The sequence below is a fragment of the Mobula birostris genome, chromosome X (genome assembly GCF_030028105.1).
Source record: "Mobula birostris isolate sMobBir1 chromosome X, sMobBir1.hap1, whole genome shotgun sequence".
NCBI classification, from domain to species: Eukaryota; Metazoa; Chordata; class Chondrichthyes; order Myliobatiformes; family Myliobatidae; genus Mobula; species Mobula birostris.
In genome coordinates this window covers 54,310,903-54,327,336 of record NC_092402.1, presented here as the reverse complement: position 1 = coordinate 54,327,336, position 16,434 = coordinate 54,310,903, and positions in this window count along the sequence as shown.

Genomic DNA, 16,434 nt, shown 5'->3' with positions numbered 1-16,434 from the left:
ACCTCACCATCACACATTGACACACCCCAAACCCCCTCACTATCACACACTGACACACCCCACATCCCCTCACTGTCACACACTGACACACCCCACACTACTCACTATAACACACTGACACACCCCACACCCCTCACTGTGACACAGTGACACTCCCTACAGTGTAACACACTCAGACACCCCACACCCCCTCCCTGTGACAGAGTGACACATCCCACACCCTCACTATGACACAGTGACACACCCCACAATGTAACACACTGACACACCCCACCCCCTCACAGTGACACACCCTACAATGTAACACACTGACACACCCCACACCCCCTCACTGTGACACACTGATACACTCTACAGTGTAACACACTGACACACCCCACACCCCTCACTGTGACACAGTGACACACCCCACACCCCCTCACTCTGACACACTGACACACCCCACACACCTCACTGTCACACACTGACACACCCCACACCCCTCACTATTACACACTGACACACCCCACACCCCTCCCTGTCACACAGTGACACACCCCACCCCCTCATAGTGACACACTGACACACCCTACAGTATAACACACTGAGACACCCCACACCCCTCACTGTGACACAGTGACACAGCCTACAGTGTAACACACTGAGACACCCCACACCCCTCACTGTGACACTGTGACACACCCTACAGTGTAACACACTGACACACCCCACACCCCCTCACTGTCACACACTGACACACCACACACACCTCACTATCACACATTGACACACCCCACACCCCCTCACTATAACACACTGACACACCCCACACACCTCACCATCACACATTGACACACCCCACACACCCTCACTATCACACATTGACACACCCCACAGCCCTCACTGTGACACATTGACACACCCCACACCCCTTACTATCACACTCTGACACACCCCACATCCCCTCACTATCACACACTGACACACCCCACACCCCCTCACTATCACACACTGACACACCCCACACCCCTCACTGTGACACATTGACACACCCCACACCCCCTCACTTTCACACATTGAAACAACCCACAGCCCCTCACTATCACACACTGACACACCCCACACACCTCACTATCACACACTGGCACACCACACACCCCTCACTATCACACATTGACACACCCCACACAACTCATTATCACACATTGACACACCCCACACCTCCTCACTATCACACATTGACACAACCCACACCCCGTCACTGTCACACACTGACACACTGCACACCCCCTCACTGTCACACACTGACACACCCCACACCCCCTCAATGTCACACACTGACACACCCCACACCCCCTCACTGTGACACACTGACACACCCCACACCCCGTCACTGTCACACACTGACACACTGCACACCCCCTCACTGTCACACACTGACACACCCCACACCCCCTCAATGTCACACACTGACACACCCCACACCCCCTCACTGTGACACACTGACACACCCCACACCCGCTCACTATCACACATTGACACACCCCACACCCCCTCACTGTCACACACTGACACACCCCACACGCCCTCACTGTGACACACCGAGACAACCCACACCCCCTCACTCTGACACATTGACACACCCGACAACCCTCACTGTGTCACACTAACACACCACACAGCCCCTCACTTTGACACATTGACACACCTCACACCCCCTCACTGACACACCGACACACCCCACACACCTCACTACCACACATTGACACACCCCACACCCCCTCACTGTCACACACTGACACACCCCACACCCCCTCACTATCACACATTGACAAACCCCACACGCCCTCACTGTGACACACCGAGGCAACCCACACTCCCTCACTCTGACACATTGACACACCCCACAACCCTCACTGTGACACACTGACACACCTCACTATCACACATTGACACACCCCTCACCCCCTCACTCTGACACACTGACACAACCCACACCCCCTCACTCTGACACATTGACACACCCCACACCCCTCACTGTGACACACTGACACACCCCACACACCTCACTACCACACATTGACAGACCCCACACCCCCTCACTGTGACACACTGACACACCCCACACCCATTCACTATCACACATTGACACACCCCACACCCCCTCACTGTCACACACTGACACACCCCACACGCCCTCACTGTGACACACCGAGACAACCCACACCCCCTCACTCTGACACATTGACACACCCCACAACCCTCACTGTGACACAGTGACACATCCCACAGTGTAACACACTGATACACCCACCCCCTCAGTGTGACACACTGACACATCCCACAGTGTAACACACTGACACGCCCCACCCCCTCAGTGTGACACACTGACACATCTCACACTCCTCACTACCACACATTGACACACCCCACACCCCCTCACTGTCACACACTGACACACCCCACACCCCCTCAGTGTCACACACTGACACACCCCACACACCTCACCATCACACATTGACACACCCCACACCCCCTCACTATCACACACTGACACACCCCACACACCTCACCATCACACATTGACACACCCCACACACGCTCACTATCACACACTGACACACCACACTCACCTCACTATCACACATTGACACACTCCACAACTCCTCACTATCACACAATGACACACCCCACACACCCTCACTATCACACATTGACACACCCCACACCCCCTCACTGTGACACATTGACACACCCCACACACCTCACCATCACACACTGACACAACCCACACCCCCTCACTGTGACACAGTGACACATCCCACAGTGTAACACACTGACACACCCCACCCCCTCACTGTGACACAGTGACAGATCCCACAGTGTAACACACTGAGACACCCCACACCCCCTCACTGTGACACAGTGACACACCCTACAGTGTAACACAGTGAGACACCCCACACCCCCTCACTGTGACACAGTGACACATCCCTACAGTGTAACACACTGAGACATCCCACACCCCTCACTGTGACACAGTGACACACCCTACAGTGTAACACACTGAGACATCCCACACCCCCTCACAGTGACACAGTGACACACCCTACAGTGTAACACAGTGATACACCCCTCACCCCCTCACAGTGACACGGTGACACACCCCACAGTGTAACACACTGAGACATCCCACACCCCCTCACTGTGACACAGTGACACATCCCACAGTGTAACACACTGAGACACCCCACACCCCCTCACTGTGACACAGTGACACTCCCTACAGTGTAACACAGTGATACTCCCCTCACCCCTCACTGTGACACACTGACACACCCCACACACCTCACCATCACACACTGACACACCCCACACCCCCTCACTGTGACACAGTGACACATCCCACAGTGTAACACACTGAGACACCCCACACCCCTCACTGTGACACACCCCACACCCCTGACTGTGACACAGTGACACACCCTACAGTGTAACACAGTGATACACTCCTCACCCCTCCCTGTGACACGGTGACACATCCCACAGTGTAACACACTGAGACACCCCACACCCCCTCACTGTGACACAGTGACACACCCTACAGTGTAACACACTGAGACACCCCACACCCTCACTGTGACACAGTGACACACCCTACAGTGTAACACAGTGATACACCCCTCACCCCTCACTGTGACACAGTGACACACCCTACAGTGTAACACACTGAGACACCCCACACCCCTCACTGTGACACAGTGACACACCCCACAGTGTAACACACTGAGACACCCCACACCCTCACTGTGACACAGTGACACACCCTACAGTGTAACACAGTGATACACCCCACACCCCTCACTGTGACACAGTGACACATCCCACAGTGTAACACACTGACACACCCCACACCCCTCACTGTGACACAGTGACAGACCCTACAGTGTAACACAGTGATACACCCCTCACCCCTCACTGTGACACTGTGACACACCCTACAGTGTAATACACTGAGACACCCCACACCCCTCACTGTGACACAGTGACACACCCTACAGTGTAACACACTGAGACACCCCACACCCCCTCCCTGTGACACACCCCACACCCCTCACTGTGACACAGTCACACACCCTACAGTGTAACAGACTGACACACCCCTCACCCCTCACTGTGACAGAGTGACACACCCTACAGTGTAACACACTGACACACCCCACCCCCTCACAGTGACACACTGACACACCCTACAGTGTAACACACTGACACACCCCACACCCCCTCACTGTGACACAGTGACACTCCCTACAGTGTAACACACTGACACACCCCACACCCCTCACTGTGACACAGTGACACACCCCACACACCTCACCATCACACACTGACACACCCCACACACCCTCACTGTGACACAGTGACACATCCCACAGTGTAACACAGTGATACACCCCACACCCCTCACTGTGACACAGTGACACACCCTACAGTGTAACACACTGAGACACCCCACACCCCCTCACTGTGACACAGTGACACACCCTACAGTGTAACACAGTGAGACACCCCTCACCCCTCACTGTGACACAGTGACACATCCCACACACCTCACCATCACACACTGATACACCCCACACCCCTCACTGTGACACAGTGACACTCCCTACAGTGTAACACACTGATACACCCCATTCCCTCACTGTGACACAGTGACACATCCCACAGTGTAACACACTGATACACCCCACACCCCTCACTGTGACACAGTGACACACCCTACAGTGTAACACACTGACACACCCCACACCCCTCACTGTGACACACTGACACACCCTACAGTGTAACACACTGACACACCCCACCCCCTCACAGTGACACGGTGACACATCCCACAGTGTAACACACTGAGACACCCCACCCCCTCAGTGTGACACGTTGACACATCCCACAGTGTAACACACTGAGACACCCCACACCCCCTCCCTGTGACACACCCCACACCCCTCACTGTGACACAGTGACACACCCTACAGTGTAACACAGTGATACTCCCCTCACCCCTCACTGTGACACACTGACACACCCTACACACCTCACCATCACACACTGACACAACCCACACCCCCTCACTGTGACACAGTGACACATCCCACAGTGTAACACACTGATACACCCCACACCCCCTCACTGTGACACAGTGACACACCCTACAGTGTAACACACTGACACACCCCACCCCCTCACTGTGACACAGTGACACATCCCACAGTGTAACACACTGACACACCCCACACCCCTCACTGTGACACAGTGACACACCCTACAGTGTAACACACTGACACACCCCACCCCCTCACTGTGACACAGTGACACATCCCACAGTGTAACACACTGACACACCCCACCCCCTCACTGTGACACAGTGACACATCCCACACACCTCACCATCACACACTGATACACCCCACACCCCTCACTGTGACACAGTGACACTCCCTACAGTGTAACACACTGATACATCCCACCCCCTCACTGTGACACAGTGACACATCCCACAGTGTAACACACTGATACACCCCACCCCCTCACTGTGACACAGTGACACACCCTACAGTGTAACACACTGAGACACCCCACACCCTCACTGTGACACAGTGACACACCCTACAGTGTAACACACTGATACACCCCACACCCCCTCCCTGTGACACAGTGACACACCCTACAGTGTAACACACTGACACACCCCACCCCCTCACTGTGACACAGTGACACATCCCACAGTGTAACACACTGACACACCCCACACCCCTCACTGTGACACAGTGACACACCCTACAGTGTAACACACTGACACACCCCACCCCCTCACTGTGACACAGTGACACATCCCACACACCTCACCATCACACACTGATACACCCCACACCCCTCACTGTGACACAGTGACACTCCCTACAGTGTAACACACTGATACACCCCACCCCCTCACTGTGACACAGTGACACATCCCACAGTGTAACACACTGATACACCCCACCCCCTCACTGTGACACAGTGACACACCCTACAGTGTAACACACTGATACACCCCACCCCCTCACTGTGACACAGTGACACACCCTACAGTGTAACACACTGATACACCCCACACCCCCTCCCTGTGACACAGTGACACACCCTACAGTGTAACACACTGACACACCCCACCCCCTCACAGTGACACGGTGACACACCCTACAGTGTAACACACTGACACACCCCACACCCCCTCACTGTGACACAGTGACACACCCTACAGTGTAACACAGTGATACACCCCAACCCCTCAGTGTGTCACGTTGACACATCCCACAGTGTAACACACTGAGACACCCCACACCCTCCCTGTGACACAGTGACACATCCCACAATGTAACACAGTGATACACCCCACACCCCTCACTGTGACAGAGTGACACATCCCACACCCTCACTATGACACAGTGACACTCCCTACAGTGTAACACACTGAGACACCCCACACCCCTCACTGTGACAGAGTGACACATCCCACACCCCCTCACTATGACACAGTGACACACCCCACAGTGTAACACACTGACACACCCCACCCCCTCAGTGTGACACAGTGACACACCCCACATCCCCTCACTGTGACACAGTGACACACCCCTCACCCCCTCCCTGTGACACAGTGACACACCCCACAGTGTAACACACTGACACACCCCACATCCCCTCACTGTGACACAGTGACACACCACTGCCCTTGGAGTCTTGACCCTCCCGCAGCTCCCTGTGCAGCTGAATCACCCCTCATTTCAATGACCTAGGCTCTGACTGACTGGGCTCCGATGATACATTGACCCCACTGTTTTCCAATGAGCTTAAACAGTTTTGGAGTTAGATGAACTCCAAGGTTTCCATGCGAACCTGCCTCCCTCCTGTTCTCTGAATACATTTCCTTAAATTGTTGTGTGGCGAACTCTTAAAGACATGCCAGATACATCAGTCTCGGCCTCACTAATGCACTGTTGTGGCTCCCATAGGCACTCATGCTGAAACAAAAGACACCTCCCAATGAAGGGCAATCTGTGTCTCCACATTCCTACGTGTGGAAGCTATTCAACACATGGGACTGAATTCACCGCCCAACTCTTAAGTTAGAAAGGGCATTTCAGGGACGTTAAAGGGTGCATCACTGCAGGGGGACACATAAGTGGTAATAGTGCTGAGGTTTCCAAAAATTGTTGACTGAATATATTAACCAAATTACTAGAGGAATGTAAAAGGGTTTGCACGTTTGGTGGATTTTCCATCGACAAGGAGTTCTGCCACAAGAAACTATACCCATCATCAAGGAGCCCCACCACACAGGCCATGCCCATTTCTCTCTACTTCCATCAGGCAGGAGGTACAGGAGCCTTAGGTCACACACCACCAGGTTCAGGAACAGTTATTACTCTATAACTACCAGACTCCTGCCCAGCGTGGATAACTTCACTCAGCACAACTCTGAACTGATTCTACAACCTACAGACCATAAGATATAGGAGCAGAAATAAGCCATTTGGCCCATCAGCTCTGCTCCACCATTTCATTATGGCTGATACAAGCTCCCCTTAGCCCTGATTTCCTGTCTTCTCCCCATATCCCTTCATGACTTGACTAATTAAGAATCTATCAACCTCTGCCTGTGGCAATGAATTCCATAGATCCACCACGCTCTAGCTAAAGGAATTCTTCCTCATCTTCATTCTAAGTAGACGTCCCTCTATTCTGAGGCTGTGCCCTCTGGCCTTAGACTCCCCTACTATAGGAATCATCCTCTCCACATCCACTCTATCAAGCCCTTTCACCATTCAATAGATTTCAATGAGATCCCCCTTCATTCTTCTGAATTCGAGTGAATACAGGCCCAGAGCCATCAAATGCTCTTAACATGACAAGCCATTCAATCCTGGAATCATTTTTGTGAACCTCCTTTGAACCCTCTCCAGTTTCAGCACATCCTTTCTAAGATAAGGGGCCCAAAACTGCTCACAATACTCCAAGTGAGGCCTTACCAGTGCTTTATAAAGTTTGAACATTACGTCCTTGCTTTTATATTCTAGTCCTCTTGAAATGAATGCTAACATTACATTTGCCTTCCTCACCACAGACTCGACCTGCAAATTAACCATTAGGGAATCCTGTATGTGGATTCCCAAATCCCTTTCCACCTCAGATTTTTGAATTTTCTCTCCATTGGAAAATAGTCAGCCCTTTCATTTTTTCTACCAAGCTGCATGACCATACACTTCCTGACACTGTATTCCATCTGCCACCTCTTTGCCCATTCTCCTAATCTGTCTAAGTCCTTCTGTGGCCTCCCTGCTTCCTCAAAACTACCTGCACCTCCACCTCTCTAAATATCATCTGCAAACTTTGCCACAAAGCCATCAATTCCATCATCCAAATCATTGACATACAACGTAAAAAGAATCGGTCCCAACACAGACCCCTGTGGAACACCACTAGTCACCTGCAGCCAACGTGAAAAGGCTCCCTTTATTCCCAATTTTTGCCTCCTTCCAATCAGCCAACGTTCTATTCATGCTAGTATCTTTCCTGTAATACCATGGGCTTGTAGCTTGTTAAGCAGCTTCATGTGTAGCACCTTGTCAAGGGCCTTCTGAAAATCCAAGTACATAACATCTACTGAATCTCCTTTGTCTATCCTGCTTATTATTTCTTCAAAGAATTCCAACAGATTTGTCAGGCAAGATTTTCCCTTAAAGAAACCATTCTGACTTTGGCCCATTTTATCATGTGCCTCTAAGTACCCCAAAATCACATCCTTAACAATAGATTCCAACATATTCCCAAGCACTGAGGTCAGACTAACTGGCCTATAATTTCCTTTCTTCTGCCTCTCTCCCTTCTTGAAGAGTGGAGTGACATTTGCAATTTTCCAGTCTTCCAGACCAATTCCAGAATCTAGTGATTCTTGAAAAATCATTACTAATGCCCCCACTATCTCTTCAGCCACCTCTTTCAGAACCCTGGGGTGTAGATCAGTTGGTCCAGCTGACTTATCTGTCTTCAGACCTTTCAATTTCCCAGAACCTTCTCCCTAGTAGTGGCAACTTCACTCACTTCTGTCCCTGACACTCTTGAACTTCTGGCATACTGCCCATGTCTTCCACAATGAAGACTGATGCAAAATACGTATTCAGTTTGTCCACCATTTTCTTGTCCCCCATTACTACCTCTCCAACATAATTTTCCAGCAGTCCGATATCTACTCTCCCCTCTCTTTTACACTTTATATATCTAAGAAATTTTTGGTATCCTCTATAATGTTAGCTAGCTTACCTTCATCTTCCATCTTTTCCTTCTTCATGACCTTTTTAGTTGCACCTTGGTTTTTAAGTTTCCCAGTTTTCTAACCTCCCACTAATTTTTGCTCTATTATATGCCCTCTCTTTGGCTCTTATGTTGGCTTTGACTTCTCTTGTCAGCCACGGTTGCATCATCCTGCCTTTAGAATACTACTTCTTCTTTAGGATGAATCTATCCTGTTCCCTCCAAATTCCTCCCAGAAACTCCTGACATTGCTGTTCTGCTGTCATCCCTGATAATGTTTCCTTCCAATCAATTCTGGCCAGCTCCTCTCTCACGTCTCTGTAATTCCCTTTGCTCCACTGTAATACTGATAAATCTGACTTTAGCTTCTCCTTCTTAAATTGCAAAGTGAATTATACTATTATCACTGCCTCCTGAGGGTTCCTTTACCTTAAGCTCTCTAATCAATTCCAGTTCATTGCACAACACCCAATCCAGAATAGCTGATCCCCTAGTGGGCTCAACCACAAGCAGCTCTAAAAAGCTATCTTGTAGGCATTCTAGAAATTCCCCCTCTTGGGATCCAGCATCAACCTGATTTTCTAAATCTACCTGCACGTTAAAATTCCCCATGACTATTGTAACATTGCCCTTTTGACATGAATTTTCTATCTCCCATTGTAATTTGCAGACAACATCTTTGCTACTGTTTCAAGGCCTGTATATAACTCCCATCAGGGTTTCTTTACACTTCCAGTTTCTTAGTTCTACCCACAAGGATTCTATACCTTCCAATCCTACGTCACCTCTTTCTAATGATTTGATTTTGTTTATTTACCAACAGAGCCACCCCACCCTCTCTGCCTACCTGCCTGTCCTTTCGATACAATGTGTATTCTTGGATGTTAAACTCCCAGCTATAATCTTCTTTTAGCTATGACTCAGTGATGCCCACAACGTCATACCTGCCAATCTCTAACTGTGCTACAAGTTCATCTACCTTATTCCATATACTGTGTGCATTCAAATATAACACCTTCAGTCCTGTACTCATCACCCTCTTCACTGTCCCCCTCTTAACTTGCAACTCTTCCTATTGACTCCAATTTTTCCTCTATCATCAGCCTCTCCTTGCTCGCATTCTCACTACCCACTACCTGTTTGTAAACCGGCTACCCCATCATCAGCCCTATCACTCAGGTTCCCAATCCCTGTCAAATTAGTTTAAACCCTCCCAAATAGCCCTAGCCATCCTGCCCTCAAGAATGTTGGTCCCTCTCAGGTTCAGGTGTAACCCATCCCTTTTGTACAGGCCATACCTTCCCCAGAAGAGATCCCAAAGATCCAGAAATCTGAACCACTTCCCTCTGCACCAGTTCCTCAGCCACAAATTCATCTGCCAAATCATACAATTTTTACCCTCACTGGTGCATGGCACAGGCAGCAATCCAGAGATCACTACCCTGGAGGTCCTGCTTTCCAGCTTTCTACCTAGCTCCCTATATTCTCTCTTCAGAATCTCCTAACTTTTCCTACCCAAGTCATTGGTGCCAATATGTACCAAGACGTCTGGCCACTCACCCTCTCCATTTAGAATGCCATGGACCTGATCCAAGACATCCCTGACCTGGCTCCTAGGAGGCAACACACCATCGGGCGCCTCTATCACATCCACAGAATCTCATCTCTATTCCTCTAACTAGAATGCCCTACCATCACTGCAGTCCTCTTCACCTCTCTTCTCTTCTGAGCCACAGCACCAGACTCAGTGCCAGGGACCCGGTCACTGTGGCTCCTTGCTGGTGGGTCATCCCCCTCAATAGTATCTAAAGTGGTATACTTATTATCCAGAGGAATGGCCGCCCTGGGGTACCCTGTACTGGCTGCTCATTTCCCTTCCTCCTCCTGCCAATCACCCAGTTACCTGCTTCCTGCAACCTAGGGGAGACTACCTCCCTGCAGCTCCTATCTGTCACCTTCTCAGTCTCCTGTGTGAGCCAAGGCCCACCCAGCCTCAGCTCCAGCTCCTTAACGTTTTCTGTGGAGCTCAGCTCGGTGCTCCCAGTGTAGATATGGTTATCCGGGAGGCTGGAAGTCTCCTAGAGCTCCCCCCTCTCACACACAGAACAAAACACAACCCCTGGAGCCATTCTCACTGCACTAACTGTGCCCTAACAGACCAGGAATGAAGAATAAAGAAGAAACTTACCAGATACTTACAGGGCCCAAGCCCGATCTTGCCAAAGCTACTCCAACAATGGCCACTCTGTTTGCCCCTGCCTATTTTTAATCGCCCCTTCATATGAATCCCATTCAGTGATTAGGCACAGTCCAACTCCGAAAACTGCCGCGAAGCACTACTTTTCTCAATCTTCAGCCGCGGACCTAAGTGAAATCATCGCTTCTTCTCCTGCTACCGTTCACTGATTGGGCGCCGTCCAGCACGTACTGATGCACTTTCAAGGACGCTATAATTTATGCGCTTGGTATTATTTTCATTTGCAGTTTGTCTACTTTTGCACATTGGTTGGCTGTCAGTCTTTGTTTATGAATGGTTTTGCATAAAATTCTGGTTGTATACCCTGTAAATGCCTGCAAGAAAATGGATCTCACGGTAGTATATAATAACATATTTGTACTTTGATAATAAATTTACTTTGAAATATTTTCTCGTCTTCTTTGTAGTTTATTGTAAATAAAATACATTTCTGAAGTTTAAAAAAAAGCTGCCTGCAAGGATTTAATTGTAAAAGTTGCCAATGTTTACTGTTAACTTAGGATAAACTTTAATAATTTTTTTTTGCATTCACACTCTCTCACCAAAGCCGGCACAGAAAAACTGCTGCACTCAGAGACCCATCTCCAGAAACCACAGTGTTGTTCCCCTGCCTCATTTTATGCATGATAGTTCATTTCCTTTTCTGTGAAGTTTCTTGTGTCTCCTGTGAAGAGAGACACAAAATGTTTGTTTAATTTCTCCACCATTTCCTTCTGTACTGATGTAGTTTCTCCAGGCTCAGTATGTGAGGAGCCACACTAACTTGATTTGGTCTTTCCCTTTTCAGCCATCTACAGATACTCTGATAGTTTGTTTCTATGTTACTTGAATAATCTCACCCCATTTAAAGAATAAATTGCTTTACCATTCTTTGATCTCTTCTTTGGTCGAATGACAGCTGTAACCTCTCTTGTTAGTCACAGCAGCACCATCTTTCTGCTTGTATTTTTGGCCCAAGAGGAAATACAAACTAAGAAACATAGAAAACCTACAGCACAATACAGGCCCTTCAGCCCACAATGCTGTGCTGAACACATACTTATTTAGGAATTACCTAGGGTTACCCATAGCCCTCTATTTTTCGGAGCTCCATGTACCTATCCAGGAGTCTCTTAAAGGACCCTATCGCATCCACCTCCACTACTGTTGCCGGCAGCCCATTCCACGCACTCACCACTCTCTGCGTAAAAAAACTTACCCCTGACATCCCCTCTGTACCTGCCTCCAAGCACCTTAAAACTATGCCCTCTCGTAATCGCCATTTCAGCCCTGGGAAAAAAGCCTCTGACTATCCACAGATTCACCACTCTCTGGCTATAGAAATTCCTCCTCAGCTCTGTTCTAAATAGACACCCCCCTAGTCTGAGGTTGTGTCTTCTGATCCTAGACTTCCTGACAATAGGAAACATCCACTCTATCCAGGCCTTTCAATGCTCAATCAGTTTCAATGAAATCCCCCCTCATTCTTCCAAACTCCAGCGAGTACAGGCCCAGAGCCATCAAACGCTTCTCATACGTTAACCCTTTCATTCCCGGAATAATTCTCGTAAACCCCCTCTGGACCCTCTCCAATGCCAGCACATCCTTTCTTAGATAAGGGGCTCAAAACTCCTCACAATGGAGACAACCTGGAAATGGAGTCACTGCTTAATAAGAGATCAACAATTTAAGATAGAAATTAGGCAAGTTTCCATGAGTCTTTAAAATTGTCTTCCTCAAAGGAATGTGGAATTATTTTGAATATTTTATGGTGAGGGGAGACAGGTGCGTAAGGATGGGACGTTGCTGGGACGTTGATGGGAATCCAGAATTGTGTTGTAGTCAGATCAGCTCTAGCCTTGTCAAATAGCGGAGCTGACTCGAGCATCTTCAGATTGAGCAAAATCACTTCCATCCTTGAAATGAAATTTGGTCAAAGTATCATCGGTTATCAAAAGGAATCTTAACCATCAGATCATCAGGTGACCTCTTTTCCATTGCAAACCATTTCTAAACCATCCCCTCTTCTACATCCTGTATTTCTACAAGCCCATTTCCTGTGTGCTCTATCCATTCACTCTCCACACAGTTACTGCTCATTTGGTTTCCCTCCCGGCTCTGACTGTAGATTAACGTCCCCTGTGATCATTACATTATGCCCCCAGAACTTACACCCTCCCTACACTGCGGTGTCTTGTGTTCTCTCTCTCAGCTCCACCCAAATCCCTTCTACCTCCTGAGTTTCTGAGCCCAGACCTTCCTGTCCCCCACCCTGTAATACCAGGGCCAGCCTGACCCTTCCATTCTGTCGTCTACTTCAAAAGGTAAATGTCTGGGACATTCCATCCCCAGCCTTGGTCACTTTGAACCATGTCTCTGTAACGTCTATTGGGTCAACCCCATCTACTCCCACCTGTGGCACTAGTTCACAATGTACCCCGTTACAGTGTTGTCTAGATTCAGTGAATACCCATAATTCACCAGCACCCACAGTCGCCCTGTCCTTCAACGTTCTAAACTCCCCATCACTACCACTCCCCCTCCCCAGAATCAGAATCAAAATCCACTTTATATGCCATGAAATTTGTTGTTTTGTGGTAGCAGTACAATGCAGGACAAAAAAAAATCACTATATATTGCAATTAAAAATAAATAGTGGAAAAGAGGAATAATGAGGTAGTGTTCAAGTGTTCGTGGACCACTCAGAAACCTGATGGCAGACGAAAAGAAGCTGTTTCTAAAATGTTGAGTGTGGGTCTTCAGGCTCCTATATATCCTCCCTGATGGTAGTAATGAAAAGAGTGTATGTCCCGGATGGTGAGGTCCTTAGTAATGGATGCCACCTTTCTGAGGCACCACCTCTTGCAGATGTCCTCGATGTTGGGGAGGGTTGTCCCTGTGATGGATCTGGCTGAGTTTACAACCATCTGCAGTGTCTTGTGATCCTCGGCATTGGAGCCTCCACACCAGGTGGTGATGCAACCAGTCTAAATACTCTCCACGGTACACCTGGTGAAATTTGTTTGAGTCTTTGGTAACACACCAAATCTCCTCAAACTGCTGGGGTACAGTCTTCACAATTGCATCAATGTGTTGGGCCCAGGAAAGATCCTTTGAGATGCTGATGCCCAGGAGCTTGAAACTGCTCACCCTTTCCACTGCTGATCCCTCGATGAGGACTGCTGAGTGTTCTCCAACTTCTCCTTCCTGAAGTCCACAATTAGTTCTTCAGGCTTGCTGGCGTTGAGTGCAAGGTTCTTGTTGTGAGACACTCAACCAGTTGATCTACTCACTCCAATATGCCTCCTTATCACCATCTGATATTCCACCAACAACAGTGATGTAATCAGCAAATTTGTGGATGGTGTTTGCAGTCATCAGTGTAGGGATGTTGAGCAGTGAACTAAGCACTATCTTGCCTGTGCTGATTGTCAGCAAGGAGAGATGATATCACCTATCCACACTGACTGTAGTCTCCTGATGTTGTGGAAGTCAAGGACCCAATTGCCGTGGGAGGTACAGAGGCCCACTACCTCCTTCCCACTCTCCAGTTCCCATTCCCCACTTGTCACTTGTCTCACCACTGCCCATTCTTTACTCCCCTCTCCCCCTTCTTCACTCTCTACTCCGCACTCCCCACTCCTCTCTCGCCACTTCCTTCTCCCAACTTCCCACACCTCAGTTCCCACTCCCCACACCCTTCTCCCAGTTCCTCACTCCCCACTCACCTCGCCCCATTCCCTTCTCCCGACTTACACACAGAAACTGACAAGCAAATAATGCCGAAAAGAAGACAAACTGTAAATAAAAAATAAATAAATAATACTGAGAACATGTTGTAAAATCCTTGAAAGTGAGTCTATAGGTTCACTCTCCACTCTCCATTCCCCTGTCCTCACTCCCCTCTCCCCACTCCTCACTCTCCAACCCCCAATCCCCAATGGGGGGGGGGGGGGTGGTTGTGTTTGGGGATAGTGCTCACTTGTTGATAGTATCCCACTTCTCCACACAGATTGTAGAAACCTGTGCACATTGGACAAGTGCAAGGGCTGAGCTGCTGCAATGCCTCTTTCTGAATCCCTCACCTCCCTCACGAGGTGACACTGCCTCCTGGAGCAAAGTATCCAGGTCATTTTCCCACTCCCGAAAGCAGTGAAGTGGACAAAGCTCAGAATCTAGCTCATCAACTCAAGAACTGATTATCAAGAACAGTTGGGTCAGCAAATTGTGGACAGGACACAAAGAATCTATGGATATGCAGCGGGTCAGTGAGAGGACGGGGCTTGGCAGATGGAGAAATACAAGAAATATCAGCTTATCCATTAGGAAGGAAGATGGGTTAAGGAAATTATTATTTAAATGGATTGAGATTGCAAAACACCGTACAACAAAGGGATCTAATGGTCCCAGAGCATGAAACAGAAGAGGAGGGCTTCCAGGTACAGCCAGTACTTGGGAAGACTGATGGAACATTGACCTTCTTTTCCAGTCCAGGGTAATAAAGCTTAGAAGTAGGGATATTCTCATGTAACATTGTGGGGGGGGGGGGGAGGTGGTGGTGGAGGAAAAGAGGAGGGTGTTGAGACCGTACCTAGAGTACGGTTCTGGGCTCCATGTTTCAAATGAAGGAGACTATGCAGGCAGAGTTCACTGGGTTTTTGCCTGGGGTGAGGGGTCAGTATTAGAAGGGCTGAGCAGCTTTCGTCCATACTCAGCAGAGTTTTGGAGAAGAAACATAGAACAATACAATACTCTCATGGGGAGAGGGGAGAGAGAAGCGGGGAGAGGGGAATGGGGAGTGGAGAGTGAACCTATTTACTCACGTAGCCCTAGTTTCGGCCGACAGCATTAGTCTAAGGGAAGAC